Source organism: Poecilia mexicana, unplaced genomic scaffold (assembly GCF_051168715.1).
Source record: "Poecilia mexicana isolate PSO_F unplaced genomic scaffold, ASM5116871v1 scaffold_9, whole genome shotgun sequence".
NCBI lineage: Eukaryota > Metazoa > Chordata > Actinopteri > Cyprinodontiformes > Poeciliidae > Poecilia > Poecilia mexicana.
Window position 1 is genome coordinate 18,536,240 of NW_028263378.1, and position 19,549 is coordinate 18,555,788.

At 36.1% G+C, this 19,549-nt stretch overlaps 1 protein-coding gene across 2 annotated transcripts in view; it reads right to left on the bottom strand.

The window, feature by feature from the left end:
• The window catches only part of edil3a (EGF like and discoidin domains 3a), a 145,139-nt gene that overhangs the window by 22,786 nt on the left and 102,804 nt on the right, over positions 1-19,549 (bottom strand). The gene's annotated exons all lie outside the window — the stretch shown is intronic.

Genomic DNA, 19,549 nt, shown 5'->3' on the forward strand with positions numbered 1-19,549 from the left:
AGCGTGAACTTAAACATTTTCCTCTTTTTCAAATTTGACTTGTATACACTGTTCCTGGGAGTGCTGGCTGTGAAATGTAAGTCAAATGTAGATTCCTTAAAGCCAGATCTGCGTGTAGCATTTCCCGTCAAGTTATGAGGATAAATAGCTCGGTCACAGATCAAGATGGATTGTTTGATGTATATAGAGAGAGTTACATCTCGCAGCCAAAACTGCTGGGGATATAAGTGCAGGGAAAACACTCTGCAGTAACTCACAGTAAACAGCAAACTGGTGGCAGCCACAAAAATTGAAAGCCAAACAGTTATACATGAACTGAATCATGCATTAAACATCCTCCCACTTCCTTCCTGCTTCCCTTCACTCTAATCTTCTTGCCAGCACATTTGCATGAAAAATTGCTAGGTAGCGTAGCTGATGTAAAATTGTTACAAATGTTCATTGAAATATATTGAGTTTGTCCATCTAGATGTGTAATATTGTGTGCTAAGCTTTCATATGTGGTTTAAATGAATATAAAAGAAATAATACTAGTAATAAACAACAGTTTGTGTGTATTTTAGTCTGTCATTGGGGAGCTTGCTATAATACAGGTAATTTGGGGCAATTTGATATGCTTCATGTACAGTCAGTGAAAATGTAAGATTTGAGGGCATTGTCAAATGACAGGCTGACAAAAAATACACACCCCCCCACCCAAAAGAAAAAACAGGATTCAAAGTTGCAAAAAAAAACAACAACTTTTTTTTTTAATAGATTTTCTTAGTTTTTTTTTTTTTTTTTTTACAGTCAAGGAACACAGATATCTCTTCCCTCGACCACAAACACAAAAAAGCCATGCTATTTCTTCTTCTTCTATTTGAATTTTAATGGCGGTTGGCAAGAAACTTTAGGTATGCATTACCGCCACCAACTGGTAAGGAGTGTGGACCACATGACAAAAAAAAAAAAAAAAAAAAAAAAAAAAAAAAAAAAAAAAAAAAAAAATAAATAAATAAATAAATAAATAAATATTACTATATCCTATTAAACAACTTACACTGTTTTAAGAAATAAAATAAGGCCTCATATCCTCTACTTCCTGAATCTTTCTGTAATAAATCAACAATATCAAATTTCATTTTCATGCTACTAAGGTTTCTAATTAAGTTATTTCTTTGCATCAAATAATTCCTACAACTGAAAATAACATGTTCCAATGTCTCATCTTCCCCACAGTCACATTTCCCTGTCTGATGTTTCCCTATTAGAAATAATGATCTATTTAGTCCAGTATGTCCGATTCTAAACCGTGAAATAATTATCTCTTCTCTTCTTATTCTTTCTGTTCTTCTCATTTGACCAATATTCTTTTGAATTTTATATAACCACCTTCCTTTCTTTTCTTCATCCCATAACTTTTGCCACCTCTCTCTTGTTTTTTTTTTAATTGTACCCTTTATTTCTGTTATACTAAAACTAACATTAATATCTATCTTCACCCGGTTAGTACTCTCTTTGGCCATTCTGTCTGCCATTTCATTACCCTTAATCCCGTGATGTGCTGGAACCCAAACAAAATTTACTGTTAGCCCCATCATATTGATTCTGTAAAGTGTTTGTTGTATTTCAATTAATATATCTGGTCTACTATCTGATTTATTATTTTGCAAACTAAATAATGAAGAACTAGAATCTGAACAAATAATTGATTTTAATGGTCTTACCTCTTCCACCCACTGAACTGCTAAAAGTAAAGCAAGCATTTCTCCTGTATACACTGAGACTCCATCACTGATCCTTTTTCCTACTTTAATCTGAAACTGTGGTACAATAAATGCTATCCCTACCTTATTAGCTGTATTTTTTGATGCATCTGTGTAGATTTGTACATAGTTACAATATTCATTTAAGTATTCTTGTATTATATTACTATTCATATTGCTAAATTTATCTTTATTGCTCTTTTCTAAGACGGAAAAATCAACCTCAGTATCATGAATTAACCAAGGTGGAACTGCAGATAATGGAACTGCCTGACATATATCTAACTGATTTAAATTAATTTCATTAACTTTAGAGTTTATTATCCATCCAAAGCTCTTTAATTGTTTCTTTGAATTTTCCCAGCCATGTTTAAGTACCTCTAATGTTGGATGATCCTGACTTTGTCCCTGTAAGTTTGACCAATAATTTAAGGATAATTGATCCCTTCTAAGTTTAAGAGGCATTTCTCCCATTTCAACCTGTAATGCTGCTGTTGAAGATGTTTTAAAAGCACCGGTACATAATCTTAATGCCTGATGTTGAATAATATTTAACTTATGGAGGTTTGAATCTGCTGCTGAATTATAACTTATACATCCATAATCCAAGACTGACCTAATTAACCCAGTATAAATTGCTTTTAATGATTTTCTATCAGCTCCCCACTCAGTTCCAACTAAACATCTCATTATATTTAATACTTTCCTACACTTATCTACTATTTTCTTAATATGCACTCCCCATGTCATTCTTTCATCAAACCACATTCCAAGAAATTTAAATTGTTTAACCCTTTCTAAATCCTGTCCATATAATTTTAATTTAATTTTTCCATCAACTCTTTTCCTTGTAAAAAACATAATTTTAGTTTTCTCTACAGAAAGTTTAAAACCCCATTTATACGACCATTTTTCTACAGCTAAAATTGCTCCCTGAAGTTTTTTAACAATAAATTCTAAATTTCTTCCTCTTTTCCACATTGCTCCATCATCAGCAAAAAGTGAAAATCCCATTCCACCCTCTACTTCTTTAAACATATCATTAACTACCACTGAAAACAATAACGGACTTACTATACTACCCTGTGGTGTCCCATTTTCTATATTCATACTCTCAGAATAGTCCTTCCCTATCCTCACTTGTATTTGTCTTCCTTCTAGAAAATTTTTGATCCATCTAAACATATGACCATTTATACCCATTCTTCTCATTTTAATTAATAACCCTTCCCTCCACATCATATCATATGCTCGCTCAATATCAAAAAATATTGCCACAACACTCTCTTTATTCACTTGAGCCTTTCTAATCTCATGTTCTAAACATAAAATTGGATCCATTGTACTTCTCCCTCTTCTGAAACCACTCTGATAAGATGATATAAGTCCCTTCTTTTCCATATAATATATTAATCTTTCATTTATCAATCTCTCCATTATCTTACATAAGTTGGATGTTAACGCTATTGGCCGATAATTTTCTGGTTTGGATTCATCTTTTCCTGGTTTTCGAATTGGAATAATCACTGCTTCCTTCCAACTTTTTGGTAATTCTCCATCCTCCCATATCCTGTTGTACATTTCTAATAAAATATTTTTAGAAGACTCACTTAAATTACTAACCATAACATAACAAATTTGATCTTTTCCTGGAGCTGATAGCTTACATTTTTTGAGTGCCATATTTAATTCATTTATTGTAAAATACATATTCAATGGATCATTTGTATCTTCCATTTGTTGCAATAAATTCTTGTTCTCCAATATTGTCTTTTGCCTTCCTTTTTTCCCCTCTTCACTAATATTTTCAGAACTATGGATTTTAACAAAAGTATTTACTAACATTTTTGCTTTTTCTATATCAGTAACTGCTGTTATTTCTCCATCATTTAGTATTGGATATCCACTTATTCTCTTAATCCCATTCATCCTTTTAATTATTGCCCAGACCTTAGAAATATCTGTCTCCTTCCCTATTGAATTACAAAAACTCCTCCAATAATCTCTTTTTGCATTTTTAATAATCCTTCTTACATTTGCTTGCAATCTCTTGTATTCATTCAGATTCTGAAAATTATGATTTCTTTTTAATACTTTGAATGCTTTATTTCGTTTTTTTATAACTTTAGTACATTCTGATGTCCACCAGGGCACCAACCTTCTGTCTCTTCTCCCGCCTTCCTTCCTTATAGCCTGATCAGCTGCTTCAAGTATGGCATTACTTATAAAAGAATTTAAATCATCAATACTACTATTCATGTCTACTTTTAACATTTTTATTTCACTACTTTTCCTAAATTTTCCCCAGTCCGCAGACCTAAAAGACCACTTCTTTATCCCTTTTATACAATACCTCTCTATATTTAGCTTTACTTCCATCCTAATAGGATAATGGTCACTTCCTATAGTTGTTTTATTTAAAACTTGCCATAAACAAACCCCTGCTAAACAATTTGAAACTAATGTTAAGTCAACTGCTGACTCTGTGTTATCTCTAAAATTAATTCTAGTCCCACTTCCATCATTTAAACAGACCAAATTTTTAACATCCATTATTTCTTCTATTATATCCCCATTTTGATCATTATGATGACTCCACAAAGAGCTATGCCCATTAAAGTCCCCACACCAAATAACTTTACCCTCTAGAAATACCCCAATTTCCTCCATTAAATCTAATGATAGTCTTTTACATGGATTATAAAAGTTGATTATTTTAAATCGTCCATTTACTGTCCAAATTTCAGTAATGATATATTCTAACTCTCTTCCTTTAGCTAATAATCTAAACTGAATTCCTTGTTTAATAAATGTAATACACCCTCCTCCAGATCCCCCCTCTCTGTCTCTTCTAATGCTTTCATATCCTTTTATAACAAAATCAAGATTTGGTTTAAGCCATGTTTCTTGAATACATATAATATCTAAATCATCTTTATACTCTCTAATAAATCCTTTAAATTCCTGTCCATTTGCAATAAGGCTTCTAGCGTTCCATTGTAGGATGATCAGTTTTTATCTTCCTGTCCTTCGACCTTTCCTTCTGCCCCTAACCTCGTATTTATGTGTTCCCAAGATATGTCCTTAATACCAAAAAACCTCTCTGCCCCTTTCACAATTATTTTGATTTTTTCTGTTTTGTGCTTAACTTGATCTGTACAATTAATTACATATGCAATGAACAATAGAATTTTTTCAACTGTTAACCCAGTTTCAGTTCCACTCGGTCTCTGTTCTGTTGTTGGGTTTGGTTGAACTTTCCTTATAACTTCCTTAGGTTTCACTCTTTTAACAGCTTCAGCATAACTTATATTATTAGTAGCTTTGACTTGTTCGATTTCCATTGCTTTCCTTCTGACTTCACATCCTCCATAAGTCACCCTATGTTGCCCTCCACAATTACAACACTTATCCTTCCCATTTTTACATTCATCATAATTATGCTCTCCTCCACACTTTGGACATCTTTGTTTTCCCCTACATGCAGCTGCAATGTGTCCATATCTCTGACATTTATAACACCTGAGAGGAGGAGGGATATATGGCCTTACAGGGAAGCACATACACCCGACTCTTACCCTTTCAGGAAGAACTTGTGTTTGAAACTCCAACATTACTGAGAGACTTTCCACCCTTTCACCTTCCACTGTTCTCATCAATCTTTTGATTTTACTTACTTCACCTCCATTAATACTGTGTCTAAGTTTTTCTAGATCTTCACCAACTGGGATACCTGTGATCACTCCTCTTACCACTTTACCCTCTCCCAAAATCTTTATCTCAGTAATCAGTTTTTTACAAATACTGTGGGCGTTCATCACCTTGTTTTTCTGTTCTTCATTCCTCACTGTGATCAACAGATTCCCATCTCTAAGAGTCTTAGCAAGTGTCAGATCTCCAAACTTCTTTTTTAATTCTCTTGACAGAGCTAACGGACTAAGTTGTATCCCTTCATCCTCCTTCCTAAACTTTATGATCAACTTAGTTTCCTGCCCAACAATCCTCTTGCAACCTGCATTATTTTCATCTGAACTATTTTCTTCTAGACTCCGTTTGCTACTACTTTGTGTCTCCACCAACCTTTCTTCCTTTCTACTTCGTTCTCTTCCTGATCCTCTACTACCACGTACTGGAGTCCAGTCACCAAAATCCATTTCATCGTCTCCCTCATCCTCAACTTGAGTCGCCATAGCAGTCCAGTCACAAACCAGTTTATGCCAACCGCCAAGATCAGCTGTTTCTGTATCAATTCTGCTCTGTCAACTCCGCGATCCACCTTCGTTAGCCTGTCCCAGCCATGCTATTTGAGAACACCCAGCCTTTAAGACGTTTCAGCCTATACCACTACTAATTACAAGGGGGGAGAGACAAAATTCAGGTATTCTTTATGCACATTAACACTTTCTTGACTAAATTAAATATTTCAAAAACCATATTTACATAATCAGAATCAACCTCATCAACTTCAGTTCAAAGCCAAACAATAATCTAAACCAAAACACAATCAAAGCCATTTCTCCTCCCTCCAGTCAAGGTGGTTGAACCCAGTGAGGCTGATTGAACACACATGCTTTTTGTCAGCAATTCTCATGACAACACATGATCACATGACCTCATAGATAGAGATAGAGTGATAAGACAAACAACTTCAATTATTAAACTGATCAACCAGATTTAAATCCTTAAAACATAAATAAAAAGAAATACATTCATAAATTATGTCATTTTAATACAGCACCTGTTGGGAAGAAGGGCAAATTCCTCACAGAAAGGTGTGAAGAAGGAGTCACATACATTGACAAAAATGGTAGAACTCCACACAAAGCACATCGATCTGCTGTGATGTGACCGTATTTCTCCTCTGAGAACGTAAATCATCAAGACTTTCTTCACCGTCTGCACGTTTGCTGCTGTCTAAAACTTTCTTCTAAATTTGGAAACTAACTCAAAACTGCCATCTAGTGGACAAGGAGTTGACCAGTGAAACTGAAACAACTATTTTGTATGTTGATATTTTTTGGGATTTAAAGTTTCTTTCAAAATGTTCCATCATAGAGTCGCAAAGAGAAGCTTCCCCTTAAGCCGTCTCTGGACTTTCACAAATCACCAACAAAGCAACAATATTCCATGGCATCTTTCAAATTTATTTCATTATTTAACGACTACCCTTGACTGAAGCGTAGTGATCTGTTCTGTTTGTGACTTCAAAGTCCAAAATATAAGGAAGAAAAGTGATGCAAAACCAAGGTACTGTTCAAGTGCCTTACGTCTAGGTTATTTAAGGGTGTTGTGGAAAACACAAGAGAGAAACGGTACATTATCAGATTTGCCAATGACTTTGCTGTCACACCAAGCATAAACTGGTATTTATACCTTTAAACATTGACATTATTAACTCTAACGGCCTCTGACAAGCCACTCAAAGCACACAGCATTAAAACTAAGCCACACAAGTTCAGACTTCAGTTCATTGCAGAAACCAATGAAGGATATTACTTATGACAAAGGAAACATGAAGATAAATCAGACACAGTGGTTTCAATCACTTAACACAAGGGCTTAAAGTAGGAAAGCATTCCTGGAACTACTCAGGTGCCTCTGACTTTTAGTGGTTCTGAAGTGAAGTATTAGGATTCATATGCATAAAAAATGTTCCATTGCAGCACACTCGATCATTCACATGGGGAATTTCACACACTGTTTAACGCTCACTGTGACAATACATCTGATGGACTTCAATTTGCAGAAGAAATCTAGACTGTCTCAGTGTGTGATCTTTGAAATCAAATCTATCGCTTGCAAAGAAGGCAAGAAAATAATTTTCAATTAAATAGAATGAAAGAGGAAATAAAAATGCAGAAGCTTAAAATGTGGCTTTTCCATTCTTATATTGACCCCATGTGGCTAGGGGGTATTGAGGATAGGTAAAATTGACTGTTTTTCCAGCTTTATATCATGTTACAATGTTATTCTGTCATCAAAAACATACCGGGGGTGTTACTTTGATTCTTTCCTGCACGTATGAGAAATGCTTGAATCTCTTGTGGCGGCCATTCGAGGATGCCTCTATGCTTGCTCTCACCAAGCACTGCCTTTTTCACGCAGCTCCTCTACTGAGCTGCAGTTTCCAAGCCGAGCTTCTGCCTCACAGAGCAGCCATCCCAAGCGACGTTCTTTGGAGTATTGCAAAGAACGTCTGCAGCTGATATTTGCTATGCTCCAAAGAACATTGTAAGCAGATTATTACAGAAACTTTGTGATCATGTGCTGAAGGTCAAGTGTCAAAAAGACCAATTGCCACTTAAAGAGACACATGCATTACATTGCATAGTGAAATTTCTTTTAAGTAATTTTCATAACTGAAGGTTACATAGTTACTTTATTGTGCTATAAAATGGCACTATGTGCCTGGAATATACATAATACTGCTTCTTCAAAAAAACTCAAATATTACTGTGCCCAAGTAGAAAATTATGAAATGCTAACAAAAGTTAAATTCATGGCATGGAAGGAGTTGGAAGAAGAGGCTGGCTTAAAGCACTTATATCAATAAACCGCCAAAAAGAATAGAAAATGTAAGCGCTCTGGTACGAAAGAAATCCTGAGCGCAACTTCCCAGAATCAGGTTAAATTAGAAAGATGTTTTAAATCTGGCAATGTGATCAGCAGGAAATGCTGCTTGCCTGTCCAAAGATCCCTTCAACACACTTTCAAACCAAAGATATGCATGTGCACCGTGGACCTAATCTCTGCTGCACCAATTTAACATCTGGCACATTCACTTCTGACAGTTTCTGCAGATCCTCCTGATTACAGCAGGAACTACTGCAGACTCATGGATCAATCATCCCGCGATAAAGCAGATAAATGCAACCAGTGTCTGCTGATAGAGTGAGGTTTGAAAGCATAGCAGAGACAGCGAGAGAGCGATGAGGATAAGGTTGTTGTGTTGAGGGAAAACATTTTTTATTGGATAATGAAGACAAAATACTTGCATTACACAGATTCCAGACCGATGCATGCAAAGAGTACAGAGGGAAGGAAGGGAAACTAAAACCAACCAGTTGGAACGGAGAAGCAGATGGACTTACTATCCTTTTTGAAACTTCATTTGGATGCTAATTGAATCAACATGCTAGCTGCAGGGAAATTGAATAAAATGAAGAAAAGAAAGAGCCATATTGGGCAGGATTAAAATCAGGCCCTGGCGATAATTCCCAAATGAAATTTACATCACCCATTATTTCAAATGAGTGCAGATTCTAAGATCCTTCCAAAATTGTTGGTTAATGTTCACAAGCTAATTGAATTAGCAGCCATAGTGGGGGAGGCATTTCAAACTGACATACCAACATTAGTTGTGTCCAAATGGGTTGTGTCTTAGTTTCATGTTCGTCCCATCTGAAAATATTTTCCAAAGAAGTCTTGTGTGACTCATAATGCCACAAAATACCTGTCACTGGACACACACATACACTAACAGAACCTCGCCAAATCTTAAGATTTTACACTGATTGATCATGGCAACAAGCTGAAAATTTAATTGTGCCTCTCTGATAGTGGGCTGGCACATCTGCCAAGAAGAAACTTGGCAGCCAGAATCCAAGCCCTGGTCATCTGTTGTGCTAGCTTCCAAGAGTTGCATCAGCAGATCTTGTCAAAAGTTGACAGAAAACAAATATCATCATTGAATAAATGCATTAATTAAAGTTAACTTATGCACGTGCTTGCATCTTCGTTTTAATAAATAAAGTGTATATAAAATCAAAGCAACAAAAATAATTAATATTAATAATTAAATCTATGCTCAAACACTACTGCAGTTATATTCAATAAATTAGAATTTGCTGTTTCAGTGAAGCTTGTTTGTCAGAATAAAGGTACTTTTTAAAGATAAAAGAAAGTATTAAACATGATTAAGCTGAAAACGTGCTAAAAATGTACTTTTTATTTTATTTTTTTAAAACAGAGATGTGAGCTACAAACATGTTAATGTATTGTTGACACAAATTCAGAAACACAAAACAAAACAAAGCCTAAGGGGTTCTCCTAAAAGCTTTTTGTTTATAAGTTTACCACTGTATTAAATTGTACTGAGTTGCTGTTTCAGTTTCAGTGCTCGGTGAAGCATTTGGTGGCACCAATTCTTTGTAGCTGTGATTAAGTTAGTTGGCTCTTGTTGCTGTGAAATATTATGTTTGTTCAGGCTGCACAAACCTCGACCTGGCAGGACAAAATATTATTATTTTTGTCTTAAAAAGTAAAGTTTTTCTGCCTGTTCATATTTTCAAAGATAAAGTGACTAGTCCAAGTATGAGGAAAAACTCTGTTGCGATGCCTATTTTAAACTACAGGGTTGTGGAGATCTGAAGGAATTCAATATTGGACATATAAACGATTTGTATAAAATATTTGTACCCCTTGAACTTTTCACATTTGATGCAATATAAATGGTATACAATAGTGAAGTGGAAAATTTAAGATACTGAGATATTGAGGTTTATGATTGTAAGGCAATGGATACATGTTGAAAAGTATGAAAAATTGGGTATGAAAACTTTTGCTTAGTACTGTAATCTTGAACTGTGTGGTAATAACAGTTCATCAGATGTTTACCTGAACATCTGAGTCTATCAAGAGTCACAGAATGGTGAGAAATCCAGCCTGACAGACACACTGAACTGTGAAATGTCCTGGATACCCCTGGTACATCTAACATGGTGAGCGCTGTTGAACATGTTACTCTTTTCCATTAGTGGGTGAAACATCTTGAACCTCGTACCTGATAGACCTAAAACCTAATAGCTTTTCATTGAAGCTGGTAAATATTTTTTAAAGTGTTAAAAGCTTATTTTTCTCACTTCTGCACACAGCTAAGTGGTTATGTTTTTTTTTGTTTTTGTTTTTTTTAATGACTGCAAGAGGCACAATGTGAAGATGTCAACCTTGTGGGATACATTTTTTGTTCAACAGCAAACACTCTTCGAATTGATTAGTTATTTTTGTTATTAATATTATTTCCCATGTGTACCTCAAGAAAAATAACCAAAACATGTAACCAGAATATTAAGCAGTGTGCTGAAACACAGCTTTCATATGATTTTTTATACCTTCTGTATCCTGCAGACTGAAGGATAAAGTACATAACTCATCCTACTGAAGCTTTTACAAAAATATTGTATTTTTTTTCCCATACAAGAACGTTTAGAACTGTATTAAACAGTTGTCCTTCAAATAAATCTAATAATCATGTTATTCAAGTTAATAGGAGATAGACTTCCTTCAAGTTTTCCTTAAAATTGTCCCTCATTTTCAGACTTTGGAAATGAAAAATAATATCACAGAAAAAAAAAAACAACAACAAAAAAGCACATTATTGCAATATCTGTAGTTTTGACTAAATAATGATTCAGTGTCATCTTCCCATGCATCTGATACTATAGGATGTTATCTCTTGCAAATACAGAGTACCCTATGCTTTTTTGAACGTGTTGAAAAATTATATAGTGCGAGTCACATCTTAGAGACATGATTTATACTCAGCATAAATGTAATTTCAACAAAATATATGTAAATGACCAAATAATACTGTTACTTAATCTCACGCTATGCACATGCTCATAACCCGAGCAGAAATCCATTGAGCATCGCATCTATTTATTATTGCTTCTAGCCTGTGATACACATGAGACAACAATCTATGTAGAGTCAAAATGCACTGATGTTCAGGATGAATTGTCGAAGAGCTGGTGTTCATCAGCAGCATAGTAATGTACAGATGCTGATCTGACAGGGACATTTTGAATTTAACTCTTAAACACCAAATGCATTTAGATGCTTGAAAAGAGGCTTTATCTTTTGCCAACCGATTCAAACAAATGTCAAATGATAAAATATCATAAAAAGTTTCTCCTGATCCCTTTGTTTCTATTCACAATCAGAGGCCAAGCTAAGCTTCTTCTTTTTTTTCTACTAACCCTGAAGCAGACTTGTGATTCACTCGGGGATGAACTTTTTTTTCTCATAACTATTTGAGCAGAATCCATCCACCAAAGACCTTGAAGAGGATTAAACTGATACAGGAATCAGTGGATCCATAATGGTATGTATTTCAGGTGGAGGGAGGATAAATGTTGCTGGTGATTCCAGGTGTATTTTTCCTCGTCTTTTTAAATTGCTAGCCACACTTTGTTAATGTTCTTTGCTAACTCAAACAGACTTTCTTTGTGTAAAGCAGAACTCAGCTTGCCTATCAGCATTTTCCTCTGCCCTTGCGCTCTTTTACCACCTCACTGGTTCAGGACTCATTGCTGTGCCTGGTCTGTTTCCCAGTGATTCTTTAGCTAACTGAACCTCTGCCTTCTTGCAAGTAGGCTACGGGTCGTAAACCTTTGTTTAAAACATAGATGTTTTATGTGCAGCTGGCTAAAAGAAGCAAACGTTCTCCGCCAAAGCAAAGTTTGCCGTCATGAATATTTATTAATGAGAATAAGAAGACAGAGAGGACTCTTAAAACATGGATAAGCAAGGAGGTGCAGATAAGACCCAGAATAGAAGAAGCCTGATCATGTTGGTTAATTTTGGATTCTTCCTCATCCATCTGATATTATGTATTTACTGTCCACAGCTTGGAGACGACACGATTATTCTGTTACTGTCAGCCTGCAGACTAGCTCTGCCAGGGTGAAATCTGCCACAGAGGACCAACAGAAAGCTTGATGTTATCGAGCTTTGTCTCATGAATTAAACATATGCAGTTGCCCTTATTGAGCAATGTTTTATGACTTTTATTCCTGCCTCTTATATATTCTTAGTTGTTCAAGTGGATTAAAACTTAACTATATGCTTATTTTCTTTTTTTATCAGAAACGTATTTCCAATAAATAATATTCAAGGATCTATCAAAGCTTCAAAGAATCAACCAAACCTGAAATTAAAGTACAATCCTGCTTTCTATGATCAACATTAACATCCACACAGAGCACTTATTTCTTCCAGGAAGCCCCTCAACACAGAGTGCAGACATTAATGAATGAACAAATAGATGAGTGGATTTTGTGTGTGTGTGTGTATATATATATATATATATATATATATATATATATACTGCTCAAAAAAATAAAGGGAACATTTCACTTTAATTTTGTGTGTGCTCCAAATCCAGGCCTCCATTGGTTAATAAATTTGATTTCCATTGATGATTTTTGTGTGATTTTGTTGTCAGCACATTCAACTTTGTACAGAACAAAGTATTCAGTGAGAATATTTCATTCATTCAGATCTAGGATGTGTTATTTGAGTGTTCCCTTTATTTTTTTGAGCACTATATACATACATATATATATATATATATATATATATATACATATATATATATATATATATATATATATATATATATATATATATATATATATATATATATATATATAGATCACTGTGTACCATTTCCTGCCGACTACAAAGGTTGTAGTGAATGTGTTCAAGTAATGGTTGTTCGCTAATAGTAATGAAATTTGTGTTACTGAGCTCAAACAGAACCTTTTTATGCAACCTATGCCTCATTACTTCTTGCTATGCAGTGTTCAACATGCTGAGCAGTATTTCCCATCCAGTAAAACTGTCTTTTTATGTCTGGTGGACACAAAGCCTCACATTCAGGTTTCTAGCAATGTTGGATGATCAATACAGCCTTAAGAAATTTAGCAACTGAGAAATGGGAAAAAAAAAATCATTTTATTCTGCAAAAAAAAAAAAAAAAAGATTCCTGGCTGAATATTGAGTCAAACTACTTTGAATTTCAAACTACATAATTCACAGTGTGACACAAACCATATACTTATCAAGAGTGATGACAAAGCTAAAGGGAATCAATACTGCTAGTAGGAAACAGAGTGTGAACACACAGCGAAATAACCTGTAGCTCTATAAGTTCCAAAAGCTGTCTGGACAACAGGCGAGGATGGTGGAAACACTGAAAGAGAAAACTCCACCAAGTCTAGTCATGTTATAACATATAACTAAGAAACAACTGTGCAAGATACCAAGTGCTGGTCACTGATGTGATAATTTTAGACTCTTTCCCTTAAGAGCTTATCTGGGAAACGATTGTAACTTGCCTGGAATCAACAAAAGTAAAAAAAAAAACAAAAAAAAAATCCTTTAGTGATGAAAATCCCCCCCTTTTTTTGTCAAATCCCAAAAGTGTGCTCTCCGTAGTTTAGCAGTTACTTCATTGGGTTGCATTGTCTCCAGAGACCACTCACTGCATAGAGACTTTTGGCCTAAGGCAGCAAATAAATGGCTCCAACCCAATTCTGTCATACAGCTGTAGCATGTTCTAAAGATTGCCAACTTCTGCCTGTAAAACTTGCTCATTTGTTGTGGGGCTGTTTGTTGTGTTAGATTCTCCTCATAAATTTTATAGAAACTCTTAAAACTATTTGAGTGTTTTATCAGTGGAAAGGAAAAAGTTCATCACCACACAAAAGTTTAAGATATTGGTCGTTCAGGGTGATAAATCAGTAACATTAATTGTCTCCAGTTCAGGAGTTGCTTGCAACAGTAATAGCCCGGGTCCAGTAAGTGTGGCACTGCAAGCCCTAAGAATCATCTCCCTTCTGCTTATGGAACCTTTTCCTTCACTTTTTCCTTCTACTCATCTTTTTTATTCTTCTGTTTGGACACGGCACTCTATAAACAGCCAGCTTCCTTAGCAATGAGCTTTCGAAGCATTTTTACTGAAAAACCGTCAAGTCATCAGTCCTCTACATAATTATGCAGAGCAATACCTATGTGTTTTGCCATCGAAATAATTTCTTTCATAAGTTTTCTGAGTTTCAGGTTTTCCTTAACTGAAGGTCATAATCATCAAGCATAACAAATAAATGCTTCAAAAAATGACTGCAATAAATCTATGTTATACCCGAGTCACACTTTAAAAGATCTAAAAGATTGAAATAAATTAACTGGTTGGTTATACTCTGTCCTACTGAGACATTCCTGCATACAGGACATGCAATAAATCAATAGACTGTACTCCTTTTGAGTCTTTCTTGGGAAGAAACTAATGAACTTCTACTCTGTATATGGTAAAATCTATGTAAATAAATTAGTGTTTGGTGGTTCGACCAAGAGGCTGTGGAACAATTCCCTGAAATCGCAAAGATGGGTCACTTTAGTCATGTCTCTTCCCTTTGCTTCCCTGTCGCTGTTTTTAATCCCCCGCTGTGCTTTCTTCTCGGTCCTCTATGTGCCTGCAGAGAATCCCTTTGATCCCGATGTGCATTTTACCTGGTAAACCGCCGTTTTCTTTCTTCCAGCATCTTCCTGAGAAATCTTCCATGCTTGTAATTCTCTAATCATGTCTATTCTGCAAATATTGCTTGACGTTTGCACACATTTCTGAGATCATCTTAATTTCTTGCAGATCTCACAGACTTGCAGATCTCACAGATTAACAGCACAGCAATATTTGCTAAAATCTTTCAAAAATACTAATTTATTGAAACAAAGGAAATTCAAAATTTACATGTCACATTGAGAATATGGTCTCTGTGTCGAGAGACGCCTGTGACAGAAGCAAAACTGTCTGTAAACGCGGCATGTGGTTAAAACAAATACCCTTTCAGGAACATTCTGCACATCCTTTATCTACAAACAAACAATATAATGCAGGAGTTTAGCTAAATTACAACAAAAGGCTGCGCGCGACCTGATTTGCTTTAATGTTTACTTGGAAATTACTATTTTGTTATAAATCTACCGTCTGTATGCAGGCCGTACACAGTTACAGTCAATAATTTCGCACAAACTCTGCTGTCGTCATTGGAAGCATGAGGGGATTATCCGGGTGCCACAGACACGCAAAACACATATTTATCACTTTAGGGAGATAAGTGGCTGTGAAAACTTCTGAGGCAAGGGATAACTAATGGACCACCAGCAGGAAATTATGATCAAGTCTTGTTTTGTAACCTTCGCAAGCTGTAAATAATTTTGACAGGTTGGAAATGATGTGATGCAGTTTGTTCTGGCAGTGTTTTTCACGAGGCCATGCCTACAAAACGATTTACATTCCAGTTAATATGCGACGCTGCAGTGTTGTGGACTAAGGAGTCCGTGAAAGATGATCATATTTTCTGGGATTTATCAAATGAACAACTCTCTTTTTAACCTGACCCAACATGAGATGAGCACTCATCACTCAGCGTTTTTTTTATGTTTGTTTGTTTGTTTGTTTGTTTTTCTAGATACTGTTGCTGTGTGTTTGGATCAGCTGTCAACCGTGTGCAAGTGAGTCACAAGAAGCACGTAGGTTCACTTGTTTAGAACTGCCACAGGTGTTACACACTTTTCTGTGTGCTCTTATCATTCTCAAGACCTATTATTGGAAAAATGCATCCCCCTCCACCCTGCTTTAGAGGTAACCATTAAAACTGAAAGCTCATGCTGAGCTATGCCTGCAGACAGGGATCTGCATGTAATCTGTGCAGAGTGGAGGAAAGGAAGAGGAACAGCTGGCAGAGGGAAACTGCAAGACCTTCTGTAACTTTGAACTTTATCAAATCATTAGACAGGAACCCAAAACAGAAGCAAAACCTTGGACTACATATTGGGCTAAATCCACCAAACCGTTCCCCATTTCAGACATCGTTGATTTGTTTGCTGGTCATATGTTGGTTGTTTTTACTGTGATGACAACTGAAGAGAAAACACTAAAGCTTTTCAGCAGAGTCACTAGCTACTGGACATAAAAAAACGATTATTTTGTTTTCTTCCTTTCTTCTTCAAAATTGTTTTGAAGATTGTTTTTAAGTTGTGTGGTCCCTAAATGCCCTCACCTCCTGCCTTTCAACAACCCTTTGTTCATTATGTGCAGCTTTGCAGATAAAAGGAACGTGATATATTATGATCACTCTGATGTGATGTAAATGTTAATCTTGCTAATACAACTAGACACAGAGGCACAAATTCCAGCAGAAAAGTATTATTTGTATTAACGTAAACAATACCATGACTATCAGCAGCATTAAATGTTAAAGTAAAAGCCTTTCAGGAACAGAACAAAGGAACAGTTCCTTCACCTCAGCGACTGACATCACAGCTTCTGTCACAGCTTTTCTTTTTTTTTTATTGATTCACGTTTAGTTTTTAACATGAATAAAGTCACATACTGGAGTAAAATAAGAACCAAAACAAACTGTATCAGAGCATCTCCGCTAATGTAAAAATAGTTACTAAATAGCATAACATCCATGAGAAAACATAAGAGGAAACATATTAAGCGTTAAGTGGATATTTCAGAATTCCTTTCAAAATATCACAATAAGTGCCTGCATCAATTTAAAGCCTCCGTCTTTTAAAAACTTGGCTCTTTTATAAAGATGTGAAAAATGGAAACGCGTCGCTCTACTCCAATTGATGTTCTTCTTTATGCGAGATCTGAGATTCAATACAAAACTTCGCAAGCAAAAAATGCTGTACAGTTGTGTTAGCAGAGGGAAAATGTGAAACATGTAACGATCTGATGCGGCTCCAGCAAATTTCTCTTTGCTGTGCGGACATCTTAAGGCTCATAATTAGGTAATCAGCTTCTGGCAGATGGAGCATTTGGCAGCTAAGTTTCACAGATTCAGTCGACTCTCGAAAACATCTTCAAAGATTCTGTTTTGAGTTTCCCCTCTGGGTAATTTCATCTCCAGCCGTGTCACGAAAATGTTAGCTTGGATGATACCCAAAACATCTGGGACTCAGTTTTTGTTTTGACCTACACAGGCAAAGCAGTTCAGATGTATTACGTGATCAGATGTAAGCTTCTCAATCAGACCGATCGTTGAAGACAAATGGCCTTCTTGGCAGAGGTTTAGATATACAACTCACTTTCCCTGTTTGCAGGGACTTTCAACCAGTTTCATCCATCATTGAACTTAAATTATATCTTTTAGTGTTCGCAAAAAAACATTCCTCCTGTTTCCACTCCATAATGGAACAACTTTCCTGATTAATAGCAATACTTATTTCATCATTAAGGCTGATTAATTCCATTAGTCTGTGACACTTTAAGTCATTTAGTACCAGTGCTGAGTATTAATTATCTGCCATGGCAACCAGTTAAAAGTAGACACCCAACATTCAAAGTAACATACACACAAGATGATATTTAGATGCACAAACCACTCAACTGAAACAGTTGCATCACTGTAAAAGTGAAACGGCACTCTGTGATATATGACCAGCTACGTTTGCTTTTGAAAGCCCAGACATCATATATGCCTGTGTGCAAAGACACAGTCTTTGGAAATGGAAGCCATTGATTTTCTCACAGCATCTGTGTAGCATCTCCTCTTTCCTGCCAGCACAGCATGTAATATGAGACCGCAAGTTTTCCTTTTACCTACAGCAATCAATTTTGCTCAGCCAAGATCCATGGCATAGATTGGGCCTCTCTGAGTGCCTTTCTCCCTGAGCATACATCCCTGCATGTCATCATCCCCTGATAAGAGCTTTAAGCATGGTAATAATTACAACAAAATGTCTGAATGAACCAAATCCAATTATATCTGGCAAATCATTATGACAGCAGAATGTGAAGAGCGGCACAGGTGTGGGCGCGCTTCACTAATATTGGTGTCTCTTGAACGTTTTCCACATTTTGTCACGTTACAGCCACAGTCTTTGCTGTTTTAAATTGCAAGTTCATATTACAGAAAAATGCTAAGTAGTACTTATGCATGTAGTGAAATAAAAATCTGGAAAGTTTGACCTGCAGTTCAATTAAGGCCCTGTGAGTCAATGTCATGCAAAATCACTTTTGGTAATTATATTTTTACCTGGGGTGTATCTCTTCCGCATTAGCACATGTAAAGACAGCAATGTTTTGCTCATTCTTCTTTATAAAATAGCTCAAGCTAACTCACACTAGATGGAGGGCATCTGTGATAATCAGTTTCCAACACTTGCGGCGGATTATCAACTGGATTTATGCCTGGACTTTGGCTTGACTATTCTAAAACACAGATATCCTCCAAACTAAACTGTTAGGGTTGCTGTGAAGTCTTTTGTAGTCTCTAACAGGTTTTCATCCTCAATTGAAATGTATTTAGATCTTTTTACATCTCCACCAACTCCCACTTCTCTTCTCCACTGGAGAAAAATATCCCCTACAGCAGGGGTGGCCAAGTCCAGTCCTCGAGAGCCACCATCCTGCAAGTTTTAGAAGTATCCTTACTCCAACAGACCGGGATCAGCTCTACAGAGGCCTGATAATGAGCCATTCATTTGATTCAGGTGTGTTGAAGCAGGGATGCATCTGAAAGTTGCAGGATGGTGGCTCTCGAGGACTGGACTTGGCCACCCCTGCCCTACTGCATGATAACACCAGTTTTCTCTTTATTCCAAACCTGCCTTATGTGTTTCTTAGCTTACATGGTCCTGTTTGTTCATTAATGTTATTGAGCTAATGTGTGAAACCTGCACCAAACAGCTGGATTTATAGGGAGATGAAATTACATACAACTCAACCCTATTTACTAATTTTGTGAAGTGAGAAATAGGGAACATTTTTAAGGTCTTGTATGCATATTGGCAAGGCCACAAACAAGCTCAGTGAAGGCTTGATCTCACTCTGATCTTTAATTCCTAACAAGACACCCTCTTCTATGGCATTTACAGCTTGGAGTGAGATCCGGTTTCTCACCCTTCAAGAAAATCAACCTTTTATCGGGAAAAACTCCAATACATAAGGCTATACGTGAGGGGATTTTAGGAATGATGTACTCCAAGTTAATATGTATCCTGAACTC